At 39.2% G+C, this 26,949-nt stretch overlaps 1 long non-coding RNA gene across 3 annotated transcripts in view; it reads right to left on the bottom strand.

Annotated features, from left to right (window-relative positions):
* The window catches only part of LOC108492748, a 139,359-nt gene extending 114,145 nt beyond the window's left edge, over nt 1-25,214 (bottom strand). For 2 of the 3 annotated variants that reach the window (XR_001873211.1, XR_001873210.1), the window contains exons 1-3: nt 24,486-24,608; nt 23,869-23,963; nt 21,593-21,664 (exon numbers count right to left, since the gene is read on the bottom strand). This is a non-coding gene — a long non-coding RNA (uncharacterized LOC108492748). Of the gene's footprint in view, nt 1-21,592; nt 21,665-23,868; nt 23,964-24,485; nt 24,609-24,684 lie in introns of those variants that run through there. The other variant, XR_001873212.1, reaches the window with a different exon arrangement.
* Nucleotides 25,215-26,949: the final 1,735 nt, after the last annotated feature.

Genomic DNA, 26,949 nt, shown 5'->3' with positions numbered 1-26,949 from the left:
AGCTGAAAACAGCTTCCAGGTGAAGAAACTAATGAAATGTAAAGACTCAGGTTGTCCCCATAAGCATGAAGTGGCAAAATGCCTTTTTTTTTTTAACAGAGTCATTTTACAGGATGGATTTATATCCTGCAGTGTTCACAAGGCCTGTGTTTTCACAGCATTTGAGGCAAACAAAATGCTCTTGATGAAATACCAGCTCTTTCTGTGTGCAGAATATGGCATTAAATTTATAGAGCAAAGGAAGTAGTGGTTTACTTGCCTTGAGGGGAATTGAGAAGTGACAGTAAGCACTTAACGGCAAGTTCCAATTACAGCATTTAAATATAATTGCATACTCTGTTAATCTATGTCAGAGTGGCATCGTTTTAATATGATTGTCACAAGTTCTTTCTAATATTATGAGTGATCTGAGTGAAGCTGAGCCTACAGAAAAAGTTCAGTTCCAGGTCTTAATATGCACTCTAATTCTGTATGTCAATTATGCTACAGCAGAGTTCAAATAAAGGTCTGGGGATCTAGAGGATGTAGCTACCTTTATTAAAGTACTTCTACTGTAAATACATGTATGGGTCAGTAGACAGTTATCATTTGGTCTTGTTATTTTTTATGAGCCTACTACTATTAGAATAGACTCTTGTGCATAATCATCTGGATGTGTCATGGAATCTTATTTCAAATGGTAACCGTAAAGTGAAATAACAAAAATTACAGCTTGACCTCTGCAAAAATGTTCATTTAGGCACTCCTATTTGTGCATTATCTAGAGTATTACAGGAGACAATTATAATCCAAAGATCCAAAAGCATTTTTTATGTCCTTTATGAACTCCAAACTTTTAATTATATGATGGAAACTTAAGTATACAAAGACTGGATATTGATGTTTAGTAGTTAAACTTCAAAATTTAAAATAGGCATTACTCTTCTGGTAATGCCTATTTTAATTCTGGTAAAAATGTGTGGCATACTGTTTCTTCCAGTTTAAAAACCACTTGAAAGTGTTCCTGCCTCCTTGCTCCACCACATTTAGGCCTACATTGGGATTTACTGCCTCCACAGTTGTGCTAAAGAAACTGATTGTATGGTTGCATTTCAAACTGGATCACAATTTATCTAAGTTTTAAAATGTGCCCTTTTTAGGGTGTTTTTTAGTCCAAACCACTCATAGATCTGGTTTAGAAAGCACAGTTGCATCAACACAAATATTGCAGTTCAGGGGCTGGAATCAATGACTGCAGTAGAGAGAGAAATTGTACAAAGAAACTGTATAAAGAGCTTCCCAAAGTATTGTATATTGCTGGAGAATATTTAAAATGTCTCTATACAGGCACAAACTTCTGATGATGCACTTCATCAAATGCTGTACATGTTTTGTAGGCAGCCATATATAAACAGAATATACTACAGGAAAGCAACCACCTCCTTGGAAGAAACCACGAGTTTTATTGTAGGGATGACCATGATCAGCCAACAGAATAAAACAGGAAGAAAGCCCAATACGACAGAAAGCAGAGGGTAGAATTACAAGAAAGTAATTACCAAAGCTTTCTTATCTTTGTGCAGTTCATCACCAGATCTTTCAACAAGTTTACATCTCATATTAAAACATCACTGCCACCAACAAAACTATCCCTGAGCACCATGCTGGCACTTGGGTTGCTGTAATCATGCAGGAAGAATGCCACTTACTGAATCACTGGATTTTCCTTGGTGGTTTCCCATCCAACACTACAGGGCTTGGCTGTGTTTAACTCTCAAGATCAGGCAGGATCTCAGCCAACGTTGCATGGCCACATATTTTCCTAACCCTCCGACCAGCTGCCATGCTAAAAACACAAGTTGGAAATGCCCAGCTATATAATTCCTTAAATTTAAATGGTGTCTTCTAGCGGTTTTTTGTCCCACTTAATCTCTGAAAAAGTATTTCTGGCCAGTTATTTATATTTATCAGTCACCCTATTTTCTCTGTAGTTATTTTTGGTAGCAGAATACATTTGAAGCAGATTTTCTTTTATGGAAAGAACCAAAATTTTCAAAATATGAAGTTTCTTCTAAAATGACCTTTGCCTAAACAATGGATATCCTGGGGGCTTATGAAAAAAGACCAAAAAAAAAGAGACATACATTATGGAAATCAGTGAAGCAAGTGAGTGATTGTCCTATGAGCTCTTGGACAACACTGCATGGAGCTACCATATGCTTCCTAGTGCTCCCCTAACTGCCAGCTGTCTCCACTTTGCTCCTTCCAAATGGCAGAGAGGGCAGCCGAATTGCCAAAATCGATGTTTTGACCTGCAGAGAAGAGGCTTAGGGTCGGTTTGATAAGAACATAAGCTACATATAAGTAGAACAAGGACAAAAGAAGGTCATATTGTTCTGCTGCTGTCATGAAAGGGTAACTCAGGAAAAAAATAACAATATGGAGGCATTTCTGCTAAACTAGGGTGAGATGAATAATAATCCCAGATTCTGAGCAGTATTTTACATCCATTTTTCCTTTCATTTGCAGAAGAGGCAAATGTTAAACAAAGTGCCAGGCAACAGAAAATTGGATCCACTACGCTTTGAATTCATGTCGTGATCTGAATGCAGATAAGCCTAAAACAAATGAGTTGTCGACAAATGTGCGGGCTAGGGAATCTGCTACCATCACTGTATCATAATCTCCTTTCTCAGGATGACCCATCTCAGGATGAATGTTTCTTCCATATCTTCTTATCCCCTCTCTCACCATTTCTGGCTATGTCAATGGAGAACCACAATGATAATGATAAGTCTTATTACTTTGGGCTCTGTGCCACACTAGGCCTCATCTCTAAAGGTTGGTACTTAGAATCATAGAATCATAGAATCACAGAATGGTTTGGGTTGAAAGGGACACTAAAGGTCATCTGGTTCCAACTCCCTGCCATGGGCAGGGATGCCATTCACTAGATAAGGTCGCTCAGAGACTCAACCAACCTGGCCTCAAACACTTCCAGGGATGGGGAATCCACAACCTCTCTGGGCAACGAGAGGTGCACCTCAGTGGGTGGCCCCCCACCGCAGAGAAATGGCATGTCCTCACCACCTGCTGGGCTCAGAACCTGGGCTAACACAGGCCTACTGACACAGGAGGAGTGAGTATGTTTGTGCTCCTAAACTTGATGAGGACATTTGATGGAAGGCCTCAAAATAAGAGGAGAAAAGCCACCATTCTGCTGAATAACAGTGGTTGCTCCCTAATCCTGCCACATTGCTAAGGATAGTACAGAAGCCCCCAAGAAACATAATGTAAGATACCAGCCTCATTAAACATTGTTCTAATGATTATTTTTCCAGTGCATTGTTATGGTGCTGTATCTGGTGATTTTTTACTGTACCAGATGGAATCCTAAAGCTTCCTTCTTGTGAAACATTAAATTGGACAGGTTATGACTGCCTGATTTGAATTACTCTCTAAGGTATGCATCTCATGGGAGATTTTACAAATGAAAGCTTTTAATAATGAAACACATAATAGGCAGGTGTGAGGCAGTGTGTAGGAATACATCCTTATCTCAGTCATAAACTGAGAGCTTGGAAGAAATGCTAGTAAACTGTTAAAAGCCTTTAATTAAGTGTGGCCCAAATAAACTGTGTGCTTCTTGGATGGGAACTGAGATCGTAAAACCTCAAAAACTCTTACAAATTTTGCCTCAGGACAACTGGAGACACTGAACATGCCACAGGATCTAGGAAAGGCAAAAGACAGTGTAATAATTTTTTCAGTCTTCATCGCCTCAGCACCATCCTGAGGGTTTCATGACCTGCAGAACAAATAATGCCAGGAATCACATGCTACAGCCAGACTATCTACCAACCAGGCAAAACCAGATAGGAAAGTGTAAAAAAATGCTTAATAATATATTTTAACTACTGTTCATAGAGAAACGAGACCTTCAGAACAACAGACTTGAGGGGATGAGCTTTAGGGGGTACATGTTATCTTTCTGCATTGTGTCCTTTAATATTTTGTAAATATGTCTTAAGGACAGCTAAGCTTCTCCAGGTTGGGTAAAAATCAGTGTTTAGAAAAGAAAGACCCACTGAATGAACCTATACATTCTCTAATGAAGCATTTATCACATGGGCTGACAGTATTAGATGTCAGAGAATCCTCAGAGGGTTGCTCCTTCCTAGCATCCAAATACCTCAGTTTTGTATCACCAAAGAGTTACCCTAAGACAAAAATTCACAGAGAAGCCCAGGCTTCAGTAGCTCTAATTCCCATAGATATAGATTGTTTCAGCTCTCTGATCTTGAGACTATTCAAGGCAGTTCTCACTTGATGCCACAAACTTCAAGGGGCAGTCATAGATCATGGTGGCATCAGGTGAATGTCTTCAGCCCTGGAAGACAACCAGGAATGAAGGATATTCAGCTGGAATACTGAACTGACTCTTCACCAAACAGGAAGGTTCTCCACCCTGCAGTTTCTTTGCATTGCCAGGTTGAACTGACTCTGTGCTTGGTGCATTTGCTCTTGTAAATTCCAGAATGCCCTGCACTTCCAAGAGCTCCTTGGTACAGAACAGTACAAATAGCAAATCAAGCTCAAGTAACTAAGACGGTACCCCCTGTTTATGTACTGAACACAAACACACACTCTCACATTGTTTAAAACACCCCTCTTTTCCTATCCATATGTTGTTGCATTTCCCTAATGATGCTTCCACCGTGCCAGTGTCTCCTGAACAGGAGATGCACAACAGCTGGTGAAACAGGACAAAGTCAGGGGAGAGCAGCTATTAGAGGAGTTAACTGGTGAAGCCTGGACACCACTAGGAGACATTTTCCATGTCACTGTGCATTCAGCACGGAATCTGTGTCATCACATGGTGTGGCAGTCTTGGCAAATCTGTTCCAAAGCTGAGTCTGCTGGCACTTTGCAACTACCATCATCCCTGCTGTCATTGCTGTTTGGCTGCCTCACTGCAAATGGTGTTCTCCTGTCACCTCTGCTGCCACAGACACACAGAGCTCAGTTCAGTTCCAGCCTACCTACGTAGTCTGTCACCAGGCTGAATGGGAATGCTCTGGATTCCCTTTTAGATGGTATTTGTCCATAATAGACAGCCTGTAAAAACAGGGATATAATTTTTTTTCTGCTTTTATCTAGGAATAGCGGAAGAATTCCTGATTTTCTATGGACATAAATGTATTCTAGCCAGCTCAGTTCAGATGTTATTTTTTCAGTGAAGATCATTCAACAGATAAAAGATTCCCTGAACATGAGGCATTAAACCTGAATTCTTTAAAGGGACAGCAGACCTTCCTGGGAACTGCAGTTTCTCTTGTGTATAAATCCGCACAGGAGTGGGTAGTAAGCTATGTTGGTGTTCAGGTAATTTTCTATCTGTGAGAGGCAGTTCCTTCTACATAAAACTGTATTCACCATGGATGGGCAGTTATAAAAATGGAAAGGCATGAGGACACAGCAGCTGCTGGCTCATTGTCAAATGCTGGGAGCATGTTATGCTCTCTGCTGTACTGGACAAACCTATTTTCCCTACTGTACTAGTGTTTTTCTACATTTCACCTCTTTTATTCATTCAATTAAACTTCTTGTTATTTTACAGATTTTGAGGGATCCTTCAAAGCAGTTACTCTGCTTCTGTACTTTGTACAGAAAGTAGGATATTACTTATCATTCAATTCTACTGCTCTCTTTACTGTGGAGAGAACACACTGGTTGTTTGCTGACCCCTCTGGATTGCAGGGGCAAATGTTAAGGGGATTTGCTCTATATCCACCCTATGGGAGTCCTGCTTAGTGTGATTAATTCCCTGTGCTAAAACATAATTAAACACACCTCGAGAATTTTTTTTGCCCCTGAATCTGCATGCAGCTAAATCTTGGGGCAAGTCTCAAGGAAGATGAATTCCCATCTTAGAAAGAAACCGGCTTGAATGTTCTGGGAGCTGACAGCAATGGGTCCCTTCATACCTCTAGCACATTGACACGGGTCTACAAGGTTTTTGGAAAAACAAGATTTAAAAGTTGGGTTCATTATCCACATGCCACATTCTCATGATAGGATCTGAGGAGCAACAACTGCACACCTGGGTATCTCCAGAGAATTAGAACTGCTGGCTTGCCATATTTTGTCCTCTTTCTGCCAACTACTGAATAAAGGGAAACAATAATATCTTTACAACCTCTATTTCTTTCAGAAATTCCCTGTCTCTGAAAGGTTTCATTAGATCTTTCATTAACCTGCTTTTATGTATACAGTGTATGTATGACTTTATTCACAAAACAATAAAAAAGTTCAATCTTTTGACGTAGAAAATGAAATTACAGTCTTTAAATGTTATTATTATTTGAGATATTATAGTTTGAGGGCCCAGTTTTCTCTCCTCTGTCCTGTACAACTGAAAAAAAAACATTCAGTTTATTTTTTTCTGGCTTTGATATATTTTTACACCACTTATATATGTATTTTACTCCCCTCCTGCTCCTAGCTACCCTATTGCAATAGGAACCTGGGGATTTAGGAACAATGCTATTTTTCAGATACATGGCCCACAGCAGAGGGACAAAAGGGATTAAGACCTTTTGTTCTACTTGTTCCAAATACACCAGATACACAAAATACATGCATAAGCCTTGATGGTCATTCATACAAAATTTGTGCTGGTTTTGGCCAAAAAACTCCCTTCAAGCATTTTCTTCTCATGAAACCAGAAGACTTCCCTGATAACAAAACCAAGTAATTTTCATCTAGTGTGTTTGGACTAACCTAATCAGCTTGATGTCACTATGTATTTTAAACTCTACAGGAGGACAACTAGAACAGCACAGTACGACTTGGAGCAATTTTTACTCTAAACTTTACCAGACATTGTCTGCTTTAGTTTATCTTTATGGCTGGTTCCTTAGCTTCTGGCAAGGCAAGTATTTAAAAAATGAACATATGTTGCATAAAATGACAATGCATGTAAATTAATTATTTTACTCTGACATACATTTCTAGCAGAGCAGAGCAATCTCTATGGTAGTGATTCTGATCATGTTCTGTGAAGTCTGTGTGGCCACGTCTGTTAAAATGCAGCTGCATTTTACAAGTCATTCATTGCCTGTAAATGCAGGTGATCATCCTACATGAAGTGAAGATGAACTTTCAAATAATTGATCTAATGAGGACAGGGAATATTGTAGTAATTAGTGCTTTGGGAGTAGCTGTTAGGGTGGATAAGCTCCTTCTGTGGATCACTGAATGTCTGACTTCTGGTTTCAAGTTACTTACATGCAGTGCAGGTGCTATTTACTCATCTGCCTTGTAGATGAGTTGTAGATAATTTTTTTTAAAGTAGTGTCAAGTAAATACAAAGCATTGTGGTTAATAGCTTGAGGAGTGCTAATAATAATCATGGGTTTTGCTTATTGCTCCCCAAATATCCTTCCTGACTGGATTTCTCTTCTTAAAAACTGATACTGAATGAGAGAAAAGAGAATCAGAACTGCCTGAAATGTCAAATCTTAGGAGCACAGCTTGGAGCGCAGACAGATGGACCTAGCAAAAAGCAACTGCATATAAAAGTGCTATAATCCGTTGAAGCAGCATGTTAGTCGAGAACAATCAGATTCAAAATTGTTCCTCTGAAATTTTCTCGCTGGCAACCAAACATTGTGACTTTTGTCATCATGCTATGAGGATGAATCAGATGGGTGACAAGAGCCAGGGACTGGAGAGAAAGCAGCAGATGTGAAGACAGAAAAGTAAAGCCAGCACAAAATGCCGCTATCACTAACGAGGGGAGGTAGTGATTATGGCGTTAATCAACATTCCATAATCAATGGCAAAAACTCTGAGGAGTGCCAATATCTATTCATCTTTACTTATGCATATGCCAATCCTTCTTTATGATGTTGTCCCTGGGAGTAGTCTCTAGGTTATAAAGATTGTTGCCATGAAAAGACATAATTGTAGTTCATGACCTGGAGGCCAAGGTAGTGTATAATGATGCTATTGTGCTCGGGGATGTACAGAGAGCTCCAGAATGAGGGTGGAATGTAACCAAATACAGCATTCCAGCAGAAAGTCAACAATGCATTTTAAACAGAAAATCGTAGCTATGCTATTAGAAATAGGCTTTTGCCAGGATGTAATTACACAGAAAACCAAATTATATCAAAAAAGTGATAGCATTCCTGACATCAACAGCCAAAAAAGTACTTTACCCCAGGAGCTCCCCAGACCTATGAACAATGGGAAGTTGTGTCGGAGGGCTGTTAGCCTGGGACAGAATCCTAACTTTGAGTGCATAATGCTTAACTCCTTCCTTGCCTCTTGAGCAATGCTTTCTGTCTTGCTCACCCCATAATTACATCCAATATGTGCCATATTTGAGACTGAGAACTATTTCCCTGTATGGTAATAAAATGTCCTAGTTATAAGCCTTAAAATTATCTAAGAGAGTGTCTGGCTTAGCAACCTTTGAGCCTGCTGTTTCCAGAAGGCTTCGGCTCAGCATACGAGATAAGGAGGCCTCAGGGATGCTTTGCTGGTTTTGGCAAGGACTGTACTAAAAACCTAAAGCAATTCTGACTTCTCTTCACTGATTGCAATCTCATATTCTATTTTCAGCATAATTTTAGAAGAACACCAGAGTGCCTTTTTTATGCTCAGACATACAGATAATAAGTTGCATCACACCAGGTTGGAGGCTGACATGCTTTTTGCAAAGCCTGGAGTGTTAAAAGTTTATGAGAAGTTTGATTTAAAACTATAGTCTACACTGTGCTCCCCGGGGAATGAGACAAGGCTCCTTTAAAGCTTGGAAATGATGCTCCATTTGCATTGCATGGGATCTGCATATACTGGATTAAGTTGCTTTATGTGATGTTATGTGACTGAATGTAACCAAGTATAACCATATGGTCCATAAAGTAACTTGTGAAATAGACTTGCCTTACCCTGGGAATAGATGTTGCTCATTTACGATCCCCAAAATATTCTGTGTCTGAATTGCTTGCAAGTAGTACAAGGGAGCTGGGCTGTGTTTTGAGACTGGTGCAGCAGCCAGACAGAATCCTGACACCAGCTCAGCTATAAAATGTACTCGTAGGTCAAAGCTACAGAACAGTCTGTATCATGCTGATTGCTGTCTTTAGCGTTTCCCAGTGCAGATCTGTTCAATATATAAAAGTGCTAAATTACTGATCCTGGTTATGTTAAACTGAAGGCTGTAAAGACCATCTCATTATTCTGGTTAATTCTCCAAGGAAAAGAATAATCTTGGAATCCAGTTCTCCTACACATCTACCCAAAGGATAAAACAATCTGTTTGAAGGGATCCCAATTCATCCCTGTGTAGCTTTAGTCCCTGCCTGCTATCTTTGACAGCTAATTCCTTCCCATTCTTTTGGTGTGTAGTTTAATCACGTAAAACTACACCGACACTTCTCAGAAATTTCAAATACCCACTGTTTTCTGGTTTGTCTCTTCTAATAATGAGTTGTAAATCCTAGCAGCTTTTCTGACAGACCTTGAAAGACTACTTGCATTTACAAGTCAGTCACCTATAATATCACTTGGATGTTATGGAGTCACTGCACGTTACTAAGATGGACCCTAATTATGAAGTTAAGACTCAGATCACAGTTACTTCAATATCCTGGATTAATCGGGATTCAGAGCCTGGAACTAGACTATGACAAAAAATATGGAATTTGAACCAGTGTCTTCACTGGGACAAAGAATGTTTGGATCTAGAACTTTTGTGTGAACCTTATGCTAATATCTCCATTTTATTCACTTCAAAGAACGGCTCAGCGTAGCTGAATATTAAAAACATGGTCCTGTGAGAACAGAAGTGGAGCACACTGTGCAGCTGATACTCAGCTGACTCTTCTTTGTTCTTGTCTGTCAGTAACACCCATGAAATTCATATTTTAAAATAAATAAAAGGACAGAGAATAAAGACTAAATAACATGATCAGTGGATTAATCTAATAATCTTATGGTAATACTGGCAGTAACCATTGTTGTTTTAAAGCACAATGAACAGTGATTTTTTTATTAAAGCTCCATGGAAAAAATGCACACTCTGCTTCTTAAATAACTTAATGAAAATAGTTTTACTATCAGATACATCCCTTCCCAGTTGCCTGTGTATTGAGTAATACTAGAAACCAATTGCAAGGTAAGTAAATCAAAAGGAGACACTTCTGATGAATGTCCAGAGGCAGTTCCTTATATTACATGTAGTGCCCCTATAATTAAAAAGTATAGTCTAAATTCAAATATTGCATCAACTACCTGTTGACTTTATCAGATCAGTAGTTCTTTATTACCTCTTAGATTTTTGGGAGGCATCCATAAATATCTAAACCCCTGCTAAGAATATAAATCCGGAGGTGATGAACTCTATTTCATTACAGAGATTTATGCCTTTAACAAGAAAAGAGAATATTTGATATTAATAATAGAGGTCTTTGCAAATTTCCAGGGAGTTACTTGATTATATCATCTTGTGCAGTTACTCTATTCATACCCAATTTCATGTGCTTTTTAGAGACTGATCATTCATCTTTTCTATTTTGTTAAATAAGAGAGATTTCAGAAGTCATGTAACATCTCTCTCTGTGGGTATGTGCTCACATGTGAACAGTCATGTACACGGAGGGAAGTTTCTCCCAACTTTGTACTCAGTGCCACACCAATCCACATCCAACTCTGTTTTCTCGGGTTTTTTTTCCCCAGTCAGTGTTTCCCCAGATGTCAGTGTTAGAAGTATCAAGCCCTACTCATGAATGTTGTGTGAAAAGAGACACAGCTACTGGCTTCCCCACTGCTCAAGGAACTAATTTTTGAGACTTATTTTACCTCCAGAAGTAGCTGAATGCCTGAACTATTTAGACTTAAACTATAGTGATGGGAACTAAATATAATTGTTTTACCAGATATTGGGTTCTTTCCACATCTGGCACTAACACGCAGTGATGAAATGGGCAGGAAAAGAGGAATTAGAGGTAAAGAAAGGTAGGAATGGATATTCATTCCTAAAAGTATGCATCGAAGCATATGAGTACTATGTCCTTTTCACAGTATTTTCCACTGCCCCTTAGTTTCTTTCTAAAATGTAATTTGAGCAGGTGGCCAGAGAAGAAAAGAAGCAAACTCATGAGCAGTTAAAAACCACTTTGATCTCATTATTTCATATCTGGAAGTCCAATACTAAGCCACTAAATGTGGAAAAAAAATGGAAATGAAGTTTTTTTGACCTTTGTCCTTTGGACACCAGCTAGATCTTTTTTCCCCACTGTGACTGATAAGCATAGCAGAAAGGGAATGAAGACACGCCAAGCATGTCCGAGTTCTTTATTTGCAAACCTTCTGTTTCCTTCTGAGAAAGGGAGTAATCTCTGCATAATACATTATTAAACTGCAACTAACAAAAATGGTGCCTCCTTCCTGTCACACTTTACAGCAGGCCAAGGATGTGCAAATCATGAGACTATAGATTTATTTTTCCTTATTCCATTAAATATGTATTTGTGAGGGAAGTAGGCACAGCCAGGATCATTCCCTTAGAACAATTTCATAAATTGCACGTGTTCTGCACAGACTTTAAGGCACAGACTAAACATCTATCACTCCTTACTTAGATTTTTTTCCTCAGGTCTTTCATTTTATTTTCCTCTCTCCCCTGGGTTGTAAAAAGTTGAGCCATTTCCTCCATAAAAAAATCATCTTCCTAAAATAAGAAAATAGAAGCTTCTGACAACTGTATATCATTATGGTATTCAAGCTACATAAAATAATCCCAACATCTGTTTCTCTGTCAATTTTCCAAACTCTAACCTACTAATAATATGCTAGACGGATGGTAAAACCAACTATCACGCTATCTTCTGATTAAATAAATGCAAAGGGATGTGTGGCAGCTTTTGTGACAACACAAAATGTATGGAAAAAAATAGATGCAAAAAGAATCACAACAAAAAAAAAAAAGGAACATATGCCATCAACAAGCAAACATCAAAAGTAAACTCCAGAAAAATAATGTTAAGACCAGTAGTTTATCAGAACAGATTTGACACGTTCTGTTTTTACAGTTACATCACTTACAAGATGGTTTCTTGCTGTTTTTGAAATCATGGCTGACCAACAATATAATTCTCTTTTTCTGAGTGTGCCTAATGCTTGGAAAGACGTTCTCTTGATTGGCCTTGACATTTCACTCTGGCTTCTTCCATCCTAGGACTGCTTGTTGTCAATGGGCAATCATTTCAGTGTTAGGAATTCTGCAATGAAGGCTGTTGTCATCTAGTCATGCAAGAACATTAACAATGTTCTATTGCATACGACTGTGACCTTGGTTAATGTTTAGGAAGCAATAGCTGGATTTGATTAAATAATTTTCCCTAACTATGTTGGAGCCTTAAATGAGACAGGAAGGAAAAAGAGGCTGTCATAACTTACATTTCTATGCCAGACTTGAAAAGGTCTTTCTTCTGCTCTGTGCATGGAATGGGCCTAATGACTATAGGTACCTGAGAATGGCAAATTGAATCAAACTGGACATCCTGCTACTTTAATAGCCTGTCTCCAGAATCATAAAAGAACAGAACAAGTAGACACACAGACAGTGACAACCTTCTCCCAAGTTCTGACAAGCTGCATTGAATGAATTTCCAAAGCCAGAGTTGGTGTTCACATCTTTGCATGGAACAGCCCTTGCTGGATGTTGCTTCTTTCAGTTTAAACAGTCGGGTTTTGAGTTGCCTTTTCCTTGTGGTTTCTACAGTTGTCTGGATGCTACATCTTGGAAGAATTCATGTTATTATCTCTCTATCTTTTTTGTGCTATTTAATTTGAAAAAAGAAAGTGCAGCTGCCTCATTCCTCTTCATCGACTCTGCATCTCTAACTTTCAACTAATTTTAAATGCACATTCCCCTATAACCCTAATGCCTCCCTTTGTTTGTAACTGGCTTTATGAATGAAGGCACAGTGATTAAATTACAGTGATGACATGCCTGCATTGACTTCTCTGCTATGCATTGTGGAATATGACAGGGTTTGTTGTGTAAAGCCTCTCAGGCTATTAGCTGTCTGAAATAATCTTGCAAGAAAAGTTCACTTTTTAATGATAGAATTCTAAGCAGTGAAGTGGAGCGGAGAACGGGAAAAAAATGGAATGAAGTACAAAACTTCTATGATAGAACACCTTCTAATTACAATAAGCCACTCCAGGGCTCAAATTATCAAATGATAATTTACACCTAGGTGATTTGACAGCACTCGGCCTTTGGCCTTCTGCCTAACAACACAATAGGCGTAAATCATTACCAAGTGATTCACACCCTGTCATGTCTTATTGCCTAATTAATTTGTCTAAAAGGCTTTCCATGAGAACTTATAGCAAATGCCTTTGTTGTACATCTTTTAGTATGGGGTCAGTACCTGCCCTCTCTGTCATTCTCAGTTCTCATTTCAGCCTACTGTCGTTTAACAGGAAATTTTTGCTTTTACCACACAGTCATTTAAATTGCTGTTTGCATTTTATGCTCTGTTCTTTTAGGTAAGTTCATCAGTTGATCAATGGCTGCTGAGCTGAGTTAGGACTGCAGAGAGCCTAGAACTGATCTTATGGGTCACTGGAAAACTGCACTCAAGCAGTTAAAATGTTATTTTTATTAACTTGTAAGTGTATGTTTACTCAAGCAGGAATATCAACCCCATATATATAGTGTTAGAACAAGTAAAGCTATAGTGTTGAGGCAGACATTAAATATTTTGAATATAAATAATGTGCAGTGTACTCTTGCAATGATCCAGTCCCAAGCTCTGGCAGTGTTCTGGAGAATAATAAATCTAATGATACAAAACAAGGAGTTAAACAAATTTATGGAGAATATAACTACTGATAGCCATTAGATAGGATGATCCAGCTGCAGCCTTGAGTCCTTATACTACAGTGGGAGGGATAGCAAGCCACCAATGTGCCTCCAGCACTTCTTAAAGGACAAATAATGATGAGCTGACTTCATGCCTACTCAAATATTTGATCTTTCTTGCTTTGACTGGCACCTAGAACTGAGAAAATATTTAGTGAGAGCTTGGCTTGTTTTGATTTCACTTTACTGATTGTAGTTTTTCCATGATGAGATCATGATTTGTCCCAGATCTCTTCTCCTGGTTGAAGAGTAACTGGGCTGGAAAGTGTCCTCAAACTACTTCAAGCCATGGAACAGTCATAATTGGTCACGTGGAGGTTTTTAATATCTGTGCAGGTGAATGCATAATCAAATGCCAGTTCAATTAGCATTGTATTCTTGGTTATATCTGCAATTCTTATCAGAAATTAGATTTTGGGATACCATCAATCTACCTCACAGCTCTTCCTTGATTGTTAATGTTAATAATATAAGTAACAAAGCAGTGATAGGAATGCAAAGAATAGGCACAACACTACATTTAGCTTCCAAGAATCTTATTTCTCATTACTGAATTTTAGCTTTGAAAATGAAAGTTCACTACCTGCAACTAAACACCCGAAAACTACATAAATTTACTTCACTTCTTTGACAACCTGAGAAGGAACATCTGGGAAAAGCAAACCAGAATGTGAGCAGTTGGAAATTTGATTGCAAGAGAATATAAATTGTTCCCTTACATAGAGTTTCCAAATTAAGACTATTTTCTGATAATACCCTTATGAAAGGTATTTTTTAATACTTAAAAATACAACTATTTCTTAATTCAAATCTCAGATGAACATCATCTAGCAAAAACTTACATTTTTTCTTGCCTATGTTCATTTGCCCTGTCAAGAACAGTTTTCATCTTTCCACTTACCTTAGACTGAGCTTCCTGATAAGACCATGAGTTTATATGTGTTTAGTCAAACCAAGGCAGTGATGTTGGATTTTGGCTCTCCCTATTTACAAGTGTGTTGATTTTAAGTATGTAAGTGTGATGGGACATATCTTCAGTTATCTTTCAGCAGATCAAGGCTCACTGTTACTGGCAGCCATTTGCTCCAGAGCCTCATGGGACACGGACAGCAAGTAAAATCCCCTCTTGAGCCTGAAGATTTCTTGTTTACCACTTTGTCAGATATTTAACTTGTTTGGGACCTTGTATTTCAGGTAACCAATTCAGTCAATGGTTTAAACAACTGTCATCTCATAGTTTTCTATCATATGTATTTGGTTCCTACAGTGCAGGAGAACATGACATGGAGGTGGAAGATGCCTACATTTTCTAAGAAGCCAGGTGAGCAGGTCGTCTATTTTACCACTTAAATAACCTTAACAACCTTCCTGAACACTAACCAGCCCAAATGACCTGCTGTGCTCAAGAGAGGCATTCCAGTTTAACAAGATTAGCTGTTTAGCCCAAAGGAGGGCCAGGCCACGCAAATACAGAATATTGGATACAACAGACAAGCCCAACAGTGATTATTTCAAAGGTGGTTGCATGGAGATCTAGCAGTTCCTTTCATTCTTTTTATTTTTAAAAAGGGAATTAATTAAGTATCATTTCATCCCCTACAACTGTTGGAAAAGTACCCATGAATCCGGCTATCAAGTTAAAAAGAAACTTTATGGGGACCACCCAGAATCTGTCCCTGGTTATCTGGGGCAACAGAGCCTCAGTGAAAGATTTTCTTTCTTTCTTGTTTTTGTCTTAAACTTTAAAAGGCAGAGCGAGCCCTTTAAGCACTTAGGCAGCTGCCCAGACACTGGCTTGCTCTGTCAGCTTGGCCCACACTCTCTGGCTTCCCTTATCTTAATGCTGAACTCTTTACCAGTAGCGTTGAGTTCTCAAACCATAGGTCCACAGAAAATAGTAGGTAGATGCATATATCTCCTGTTCAGGAGATAATTATCCTTGACCTTAAAAAGTATATTGGAAGGTAACACTAATTGCAGGAACTTACTTATTTTCCTTCTGAAACCCTGGTTCTTGCTAATTTCTGCTCACTTCTCAGAATGTTCTAATACAAAGCAATAAATGCTTTTACTAGCTTTGCCTGGTAAAAGAAGCATCTCTGCTATTAACAACACTATCTTGAAAACAACCTCAGAGTGGCAGTTTTCTTTATTCTGCTTCTGAATTCAGATGACCCTTATTTTGCAAGTGTACTGACTCAACCAAAAAAAAAAGGGAATTAAAACAAAGCAGTCTATATTGAAAAGTGGAAGATGACAATCTATTTAAATTTGAGAACAAGGCTGTTTCTACTCATTAGGCCAAATTTTATTGTCATTACACCTGGCAAGCTAGTCAAAGGCAGTATGACTGTAGAACTGCAATTGAATTTCACAGGAGTGACATGGCACAGTCAGACAGATTAGCTTGTAAATCCTCTGTAAAGGCCATATGCACGGCAGTGAAAAAATATTTTTAAGAATGTCAAATCAGAGTGCAATGTTTGAGCAATAAGAGGGCCTCCCTAATTTTTTCAGTTTGAACAAAAATTCTGGATTAGAAGGGCTCTTTAAGATTCATCAAACCTTTGGAGCTCGTTTCCTGCATTAGAACTCAGGACACCTGACAGTTTACAAGGAAGCCTTGCAGAAGAGACAATTCATGCAGCATGACCCACATGTGACATGAGAGCTCAGCCTGACCTCTGAATCACATCCTGATCTCTGTCCCCAGGACTGCCTGAGACCTGCTCACTTTTGAATAGGAGATTTATCCAAAGGTTTATGATAAGTGTTTCTCCCGCTCTTCCATTCTATTCTTTCTCACTGCAGTTAATATCATTGTAGAAATAGAAGCTGTAAAGAGTACAATGAAAGCAAATGCTTTACAAGCACCTCTAAATTGTGATTATACCAAATTTGCATGCCTGCCATCTGCACATAAAACCCTGCCTTTGCTCCAGCAAAGCTTCCTTGCTGAACTCACAGCCTCTAGATCCTCACAGCTCTGCCCCACTGCACAGTTCTCTATGGAAACATGGACAGTAGGGATAGAGGCAGCTGCGCGTGTCCATCTGAAGGCAGAATGCACCCTTAAGCTTTAATAATAATACTGTTGGCAATATGTAACATTTAAATAAGCCTTTTCATCTTCAAAGCCCTCTGTAGGCACAGGGATTCACCCAGCATCTCTCTGGTGTGGATATTATTAGCATCCTTTTACAGAAGCAGTCGGGGAACAAAGAAAAACAACGAAATTTGCCCAGGGCCAGTGGTGGGATCACTAGCAGGCAGATTATCGTGAATTGCCATTACCTGGGACCTTCCTTTAGGGATCATTTGAAAAAATAACACAAGAATACGTGTTCAAAGAACCACAGAGTGCTGACACTTTGTATGATGCTGCTCTTTCCAAAGAATTTACAGGGACATATCCCAGCCATTAGCCTAACAAGAGAAAGAGAGGGAAACTTGGTGAAAGTCATGCAGAATTCTCCTGTTGGTAGTTCAGTGTTACTCAGTGTATTGTGATGTAGATTTGATTGATTTGTTGCAGAGAAGTGCAGCACACTGCAGGGACAGTGAAATATCACCTGGGGTTTGCTCCACTGCACGTTGATTTAAACCACACTGAATTAAACTGCAGCAACCTAGAGGCTTCGGATCAAGCCACCCTTTATAAGTACATGACCAATCTTTTTATTTTTAAGGGATCCTGTTTTCACAGGAGCAGATTCCTTTGCTGAAATGCAAGAGTATCATAATCTATATTACAGTAGATGAAATACTAATGCACTGTGTCCTGGATTGTACCTCCCTCAGAAACATGACATGTTTTTGATCTAAGCTTTGGGGAATAATGTGGACAAAAAGCCTTTTCAAAAGCAGAGAATAAAAATGGTCTTATTTGAAATTTGAGTATAACAGCTGAAAAAAGCACCACCCTCATCTTTATTAGCCTGCTATTCAATCCACATGAAGCGAAGACATTGTAACGCTGCTTTTATCACCCCACTGGAAGTGGAGTGGTAATAAATGGAAAGAAACACATTACACGCTATCCAAGAGACCTGATCCTGAACTGCACTGAGCTTCTTATTCCAAGCCAGGAGTCCTTTTAGCTCTCCTTGACCTCAGTGAGAAACCTGGGCTCTCCAGAGCTAATGCACAGTATTCTTTATTCTTACAACTCTGGGATAGGTGTATTGAAAAATAGATTTAAAGGGAACACAAAATGTATTTGCTCTTTTTTTTTTTTTTGTTCTTACATCTCATCTTAACATAGTATATCTGGCAACATAAAGGTATGGCAGCTGAACACTATGTGAAATATAACAATCATGTCTATTTTGTCTAGAATCTGTAAATTGTATAAGGTTGAGGATATTCTGCAGGAAAGAAGCACATTAACCTTCCAGAAGTGGATTTGTGCCTGTATTTTCCTATTAAAAAAAGTGTCTTTAACACAGTCTTCAAAGTTTTTTATGTGGATAAATACAGAGAAGGCATGTAGCCCTTCCTCAGTATAATACTGACTGCAAAAATACTGATTTCGTTTTTCTTAAGAAACAATAGCAAATGCTAGAAATCTTATCATCCAGTGTGCTTTTGATTTTTCTCTTTTCCTTTATTTATAGGAGACAGCTATAGGCATACCACTCACTCTCTAATATTCCTACAGAAACAGCAACCATCTGGGTGCTGGGGTGGGTGCACCGAGCCCTAGGGTGCCTTTAGCCAGTTCACTTGGAATCTCGAGTCTGTCCTCTCCTATCACCCAGCAGCAATGGAACATTTGTTCCCTGAAGGGCCGGCACGCTGCCAGCAGCAGGTGTTAGGCTGTCCTCTGGGATGAAGGCAGCAGGCAGGAGCACTGATGTGTGCCTGTGACAAGATGTTGCAAATCTGCTCTCATAGCGACGGTGACAGCATCTGGGACAGTGTTGTGAGTCACCATTCTGTAACCATTAAAAACCAGTTGCCGTTCCTTTCATAATAATAAATTAAAATATCATTCCAAAGTGTGCTGGTCTCAGGAAGGAAATTAAAGAAGGCATGTACGGATAAACACATGTGTGTGCACTGGCACACACATGGCATTACGGGGTGTATTATCCAACCGTGTTCAAGTGACTGTGCCTTAAATTAACAGGTACAGCTGATTGAAAGGATAGGGTTGTGGCTGCTATTCAAACTGCATTTTTAGATTTTCTTTAAGGAAATACAGTAAACGAAAAATGTTTAAGAGTCTATCTTTTTAAATTAATGATTTTATAATTAATAGATAATTCTTACACAGTTGCACATATTAAGTCCAGTTTCCTGAATCACTTCAGTTTTAGATTTTATTTACATAGGCTGAACTTATGCCTCTTCTGACTAAATTGAAAGCTTAGCAGGGTATGTGGCATTTTACAAGAAGAGGATTTATATAAATATCTGCATGGAAACAATAATAGATTAGCTGCCTCTTTCCAAAATGCCTGTTTTGAAAATGCTTGCATAGATCTGTAGGCAGGTGCACAGATATTGTTTCCATGACCTCTTCCCACAGAGATCATATTCTTCTACTTCGGTTTATACGGGATTTGAATATGGATAAAGCACATTTCTAAAATTCGCCAACAAGCCATACAGCAAATATCCAAATAATGCTCTCCCTTGATTTTGCTGGAGTCTTGTTTCAGCCTGGTATGCTTATCTTTCAAGCCATCTAAATCCAAGACCTTCCATCTTATTGACCTTTATTGAATATAACGCATGGGATTGACGAACTCAAAGACGGGGCCTCTCTTTGACCGGTGGTGGGTTGTCAGCAAGGCCACTGCTTTAATTTGGGCTGAACCCGCCCCAGTCCAGATCAATGGCAGAGCTGTTAATGATGTCAACAGAGCCAGGATTTCACCCTTGGCTTCCACACTTGCAATGGTCAGCTTCATTGTGATGCAGCTTTATAAGCAGGGCTTATCAAGATGAGGGGCTTCAGAAAGAGAGAACTCATATGAGGGTCAATGCCTCAAGTCACATTAAATGCAAGACAGCTTAGCCCAAGTACTTCTTAGTATTTTAGTGCTTCCCCTCCACTCATGCTCAGTCTTCACTCGGTTTAACAATCTGGGTGGTTGTTCACTGATTTTAGTCCACCAAGTAAGTAATTTTCCCACTTGCTTCCCTTTTAGTCTTTCCCATAAGCTCCATTTTTGCCTGTTTGCCTAATAATATTTCATTCATTGCTGAAGACCAGATACCTTGGCTATCTATCACCAGATTTTAGTGAAAAATTAGTTATTTCTTCAAGGACAGAAGAAAAATCAGTTTTAAATGGTCCATCTTGTGGAAATGCATTTTACTTTTTACCTTTCCTGTTTCATCTCCATGTTTTTAAATCAAAATTTGTTCTATTTTTTTCCTCACAAATGAAGTGTGCAAAAGAGAACCAGGTGGGCTTTTTATGGCAGTTTTGAAGAAAACAAAATATTTTTTTTGGAGAACAGATTTGGTCAAAAATTGGGTAAAAATATGCAGAAAATATTGTAAATGGCAAACCATATTTTTCTGGTCTTTTTCAAAATAAAAATGTCTAATTTCAGGAATGCTGACACTTTTTGGTTAAGAATTTTCTGTCAGAGCAAGTATTTGTCATTTAAAATTTGACCTGAACCTATAATAAGACAAGACTCTCAAGGAATTGTAAGTGATATAAAAAAGGAGGGGGGAGAATTAATTTACATTTGAATGTTAAATTCAGGGATGATGCAGAGCACATTTTTTTAATTTTTACTTTGTGATGGAATTTTTTGCAACTTAAGGTAAATACAGGAAACCAGAGAGCTGACTACAGTGACACGATCTAACAACACCCCTCACCACACACTAAACTCTTCTGTTACCTGTAATACTACTACAGACTGGCAGACATTGCTCTACAGTTATTACAGTGTTTTCAGTATAAACACCAAGTAAGACAGAAAATAAACTTACTTTTGAAAGGGAAGAGAGTCAGAAAATAGACAAAATTAAGTGCAGCTTTGAAACTCTCCTGATTTTTTTAGGATTAGCTGCTGGTTCTGTGTTTAGCGACATAACAACCCCAAATCCAAAAGGTGCCAATTACATCACCCCCTTGACCTCTGCTAAAGCCTGGTGAGGAGCACTCTCAGCTCACAGTTCTTTTGATATTTTTAGGTAAATGTTGAATTTTTCCCTCATTCTCCCACATATTCACTCACTTGCTGTGTGTTTAAGATCAGATTTTCGAAGTCAGGCATGTGAATTTGTGCAGGTACATCTGCACACATCAACATTTGAAAATCCAGCCCACAGTTCAAATGAAAAAAACCCCAGAATTCTATTCCCATGTGAGTTCTACAAATGCCTCTGAGAAAGCCAAATCATTTATTGAAATGTTTGACAAAGAAACCACATACTTTGTTGTTTCGATGCATTAGATAAGGGTCTACTTTTTTTGGAAGAAAAAGCCTTCGCTGTAAATCAGCAGCATGAAGAATTAAACATGAAAACAAAAGCATATTATTTAAAGAACAGCCTGTTCCCTAAACTGTTACAGTGCTTGGTGCCAAACCACATTTTGTGATATATCATGTACAGCCTCCTCTTGCATGTTTTACTGTTATGCTTTATATGACTTGGAGTGAGAAAACCCTGATAGTTCTGCCATAGACTTACCACAGCCATCAAAGACAGGTCCACTCACAGAGCTGCATCACAACATGACAACTTCCTCCTGGGATGATGACTCTAAAAGAGGTGGAAAAGTGTTTGTTTACTTGGCAATATGTATGAAAATCTGAATTGACTTGAAATGTAAATTAAGAGTGGATCTGTTACCCTTCATGAAACACTTGGTGGACGCAGGATGACAATGACCTTGCTGCAAAGTGCAACACACACAAAGTAGGGCCACTTCATTCTCACACAGGCCTAGAAATAGAGAGTAACCTAAACTTGAATGTGAATTTACAGTATATAAACCATTATTATCATAGTATGCAGGCATATACCTGTAGAGGTAAATGTTAAATAGTTTATTTCACACAGGGCTATGTTATATTTAATTTACAATGGAGTAACAACAAGCACACAGGCAACTACTGCAGAGCATCTCATGTCCACCAACTTCCTGCTTAAATATATATTGGGATGTTTTGGTTATGTGCCTTTATCCCCCATCACTAACCCATTATCAAAATTCATCCTGATTAATTTTCCAAGACATACCTGAGACGACAAGCCTAACTTCCATGCTGTGGTAGAGAGAAGGGTTCAGCAGCCTTTTATAGATCTTGTTTCTAGTCTCTCACTGATAAAATCCTAAACCAGAGACACTCACAGGGTAGAAAAAACCCAGGTCTGACAAGTTAGCAAGGGAAAAAAAGGACTGGAGCTGGCTATGGAAAGAGCGTAAGGAGTGAAACCTGCAGTAGGAAACCAATGGGGACAGCACATGTAGAAGGTGCTGTTAACTGCTCCATTAGCTCAGGTAAAGTGGTCCAAGATATGGTACAAAAGGTCCTGGACTCAGGAGTGACCCAGAGGGATGTCAGTGTGATGCAAGATCTGTTTTCCATTTTATTTATGATCCTTTTAGAAAGATGACAGGCAGGAACTATACTAAAATTATACATCTTTCAATGCCAAGGACTTATGGGAAAAGAGATTACAGAATCAATGTTATTCCTTCAGTTGAAATTGAACTCACTCTGTTCATATGCATTATATCTTTAATAACATAATTGCATGATGCTTTTTTCTACAACTCTCTTGCCTTATTCCTTGCATAGTTCTGACCTACACTGAGATGAACCAGGGTTTAGTAGCGAAGTAGAATCTTCTGGATCTTCACATATTGAGAAACTAGAGGTAATAAACGAGGTAGATATTCTTTGGAGTTACAAGAGAGTTAAATCCTCTTAAGGCTGAGCTCTAGACTCTCTAAGTACCATTACTAGAGTCAGCATGTGGTGATGGACAAATCACATAGTCAATGATATATGGTCACTTATATGTATCTCATTTTCAGGGGGCCCAAATTGATAGTCAAGGGTTAGAAATACTGAAGTGCTGAACTAGCTGAAGGTGAGGACATAAAGGGTCATGCCAGGAACATGTAAAGTTTAACTTAGTATTTCCATAAAACACTTATAATAAACTCAAATATCAGTAAAAAAGAAGTATCAACTATGAGTATATTGAAAGATGTAATTTTTTTAGATACACTGAAAATACAAAGAAGCCTGAATCTAAAATTCTCTTTTATGTATATTATTACTGTGAATTTAGTGGATTCAAAGGAGTAAAATGACTCAGTTTAATAACTCACTAATGTCATTTAAGTCATCCAACTGCTCCAGATTTTTATCTTTCTGCATTTTATTAAAATAATGGTCATAAGAACACATTTTTCTGCAGTTAGCCCAAATTAGTGTATTAATATGAAAATCTAATGTTAAATATCCTAAAATAATTATGATTTAACATTAGCATGCTTTATTTTTTCTTTCTGTACCTCATTTCCCTTCACCTTCCGGTGGTATAACAAAAATAAATTAAATTTTGTTTGTCACATATATGAACGTGACTGTAAAAAGTGCTGTAAAAAGCTGAAGAGGAAATTAATAACTCAGGGCAGTAAACAAGGCCTAGGACCACACAGTGAACTGTGAGGAGAAACAGAAGTTTTTTTGTCCCATCTATCTTATATGTGAATAAAAAAAAACACAGGCAAGTAAATGTAGCATAATGCATAGACAGAAGTAGTGCAGTCTTAATTTCAGCTTTCTAATGTTTCAACCTTTGAAGTCCCCAGTCCTTTTAACATTCCTTAAATGTTATTTCACTGTAATTACTGTGTTTGCAATGAGAGGGTTTTTTTCTCCCCTAAATGGAGTTATTTAGTATCAGTCCAGGAGGCTCTGGGAAAGGGAGAAAGGATTGTAGCTTACCTGTTTCAAATCCTTTGCACACATGGCAGATACTTTTGACCAAACTGGAAGATATTTCCTTGAAATTTTTCATTCCAGAAGAAAGAAGTCTTCACCTATAGGAAAACGCAGAGAAGAGCTGCTGTGGCAGTTTATTCCTGAGTTTATTCCGGGCTGTGCTGCCCAGTCCCTTACCTTGGGCAGGGCCATGGTGGAGCACATCCAGCTCAAGAGGGAGGCAAGTGTGTGTCACACAAGAGCGGATGAGCAAAACCTTATGGTTTATGAGAGAGTTTCAGTGAACTGTGTTTATATTACGGTTGGGCAAAGGTGCAAGCTTTGTGCTTTTTTTTTTCCCTAAAAAGGGAAAACCACAGAAAGAAACAGAGATGAAAAGGAAACAAGTAAACAAATGTGGTTTTACAGAAACTGAGGGACAATTTATCCTCAGCACAGCAAGAAAAAACTTGGAAAACATTTGGAAAAGTCAGAAAACAAGTTAAAGTTGGTTGGCAGACTCTGACAGAGCTGACAGCTAAAACTACCCCTGGCATATTGACAACAGTGTGGCATCAATCTGTGTGTAACAACCTATCCTTGAAAAACTCCATCCTGGATTTAAGCTAGCACTTCCTAACCTTTTCTCTACCCAGCCTCCAAGCTGCGGTGTGGAAAAAGTTTTCAGACATGACTTTTAACTCGTTTACGAGCAGGGGCCGGTGCTCCCCCTCAGACCGCCATCATGGCGGCTGCCTCAACCCTGCTCCCTCAAGGACTCGTCTCCCTCCCTCACGCTGCACTGGTCAGCATAGACACCCTCCTCAGCTGCCTGCTCACCTCTTGTCTGGGGTCTTGCACCTACTCCACATTCCCACTTTCTTTATTCAGGACGTTATTCTGTTCCCTAAAGCACAGCCATGGCAGAAAGATGAGGAGCCTCGTGGCTTCCCTTGTTGTAACCCATTCCACTGCAGGCTGTGTGCTGCCTGAGGGGGCCCTGAGCACCCTTCCTCACAAGGTTATTAATTATTGCTGCAAGGTTGTTATACATCTGCAGTACTTGTCTACACAAGTGTAGGGCTGTGTCTGCTGGCACCTGACTGTGCTGGAGGAGGAAGCAGCCACAGGGTTTTTCCTGCTACGGCTGCTGGTGGGAGGGATGGGGTTGTCACCTTCTGTCCTTAAAAGCCACAAATGTGATTCTTAGGAGTGACCCAGTACTTTTCTGGCAGCATAAAACCTGGAGGAAAGGAAGCTGAAGGAAGACCACCTTGCTCTCTACACCTCCCTGAGAGGAGGGTGGAGCCAGGTTTGGGCGTCGGACTCTTCTCCCAGTGAAAGAGGAACCAGACAAGAGGAAGCAGCTTGAAGATGCACCAGGTGAGGTTGAGATTGGATATTAGGGAAAATTTCTTTATCAAAAGGGTTGTCAAGTTCTTGCACAGGCTGCCCAGGATGGTGATGAAGTCTGTATCCCTGGAGTGATTTAAAAGATGTGTGTGGATGTGGCACTTGGGGGCACTGGTTAGTGGTGGGCTTGGCAGTGCTGAGGGGACATTTGGACTCAGTGGTCTGACAGTGCTTTTCTAAGCTCAGCGATTCTGTGATTTTATGATTGTGATGAAGGAAGTAGAAAGTAGTTACAGTAAAGTCTGAGCTGAGGCCCAGCAGCAGCTGAGTTGTATGGAGGTTTGAGGTGCAGACCCCCTCACCGTGTTACACTGCTGTCTATTGTTGCATGAAGCTATATAAATGAATGCCATGATACCACTTTCTGGGCAATTTCCAGCTGCATCCACTGTTTGCTGGTGATGCTTAAGGCATCCATATCTCCGTAAAGCTGTATGGGCATGCTCTGCCTCTTAGCAAGCTACTGACTATCAGATCTCACCTGAGGTGTGGTGGTAGCAATAGGTATGATCATCCTCTATCACCTGCAGCTTCAATCCCAAGAAAAGTGGGTTTAAAAGGTTGTTTTCATGCAACAAGCTCACGTACTGCCATATAAGATGTCATGGAAGTTCTTTCCATGTTATTACTACACCTTAAAAATAGCCTTCTGTTTTGAGACCCCTTGGTGTTCTCAGATTATCTGTATTTATACAGTTCTTATGGTCCTAAGATCCCTATGTGTTTAGCTGGATGATACACAGATAGCCTGAGTTGTCAGTCACTCTCTCCATCGCTCGAGAGCCTCACCTCACTTCTATAGACAGCTTTATATAATATCCCCAAGTGATTCAGCTCGAACACCTTGAATACATCAAAGATATCCGTCTGTAAGATGTCAGCTTCTATGAGGATGCAGCCAAAGGTTGCCCTGTACAGCTCATACGCAGGTTATGATGACTATACTATTTTGATTATAAAAGAAAGCTGTGCTTTCTCACTCGTGGTATGCCCAGCTATCATTTGCTCCCTCATGCCACACTGAGGTTGATACTTAGCAACTGAGGGGGTGGAAAAGTGAATTGCCAACATCTGTTTTATCATTTTTTGGTGAATGAAAAACCAAACAGAGACCTTACTTTTGCCTCGATCATTCAAAACAATGAAGTTTACACAGACTTGATGCCATCATGTGTTGCATTTCTAGCAAACCAACTTAACAAATTATTTTAAAGATAATGCTAAAAGAAAAAAAAGCTCATATACACTGTCACATAGACAACCTGTAATCCAGCCCAGCAGATTGCAGACTTTGGACACTTGGCTTTTGTGTCTTTGGTCACTGTATTCCACTTGAGGAAATCTATCAGAAAACTGAAGATTGCTTTTCTTTCATATTTCTCATGTGCTACAGCCATGTGAATAGTGGGTCTGTTTGGTTCCCAACTGCAAAAACAAATAAAAATTCCATCTTTAACACTTAGGAAACTGTCTATTTTTAGTTTGGTTTCCTATGGAAACAAGGCATCTGTGATCAGGCTGTCTCTGTGCATGTATCTGTCCTTGTGTACCCCCTAATAATTTTTGAATCTAGTGGCCTTTTCCAACCCAGTGTGATGAAACGACAGAAGTTTCAGGGTAACTGGGTTCTAACAAATTTCCAAAAATAAGGAGCTAGACAGATGAAAAAAAAGTTGATGTTGCACAGCTGAG

Source organism: Lepidothrix coronata, unplaced genomic scaffold (assembly GCF_001604755.1).
Source record: "Lepidothrix coronata isolate B3197 unplaced genomic scaffold, Lepidothrix_coronata-1.0 Scaffold12, whole genome shotgun sequence".
NCBI lineage: Eukaryota > Metazoa > Chordata > Aves > Passeriformes > Pipridae > Lepidothrix > Lepidothrix coronata.
The sequence above is the reverse complement of the archived record's forward strand: the minus strand, read 5'-3'. Positions and strand labels throughout refer to the sequence as shown.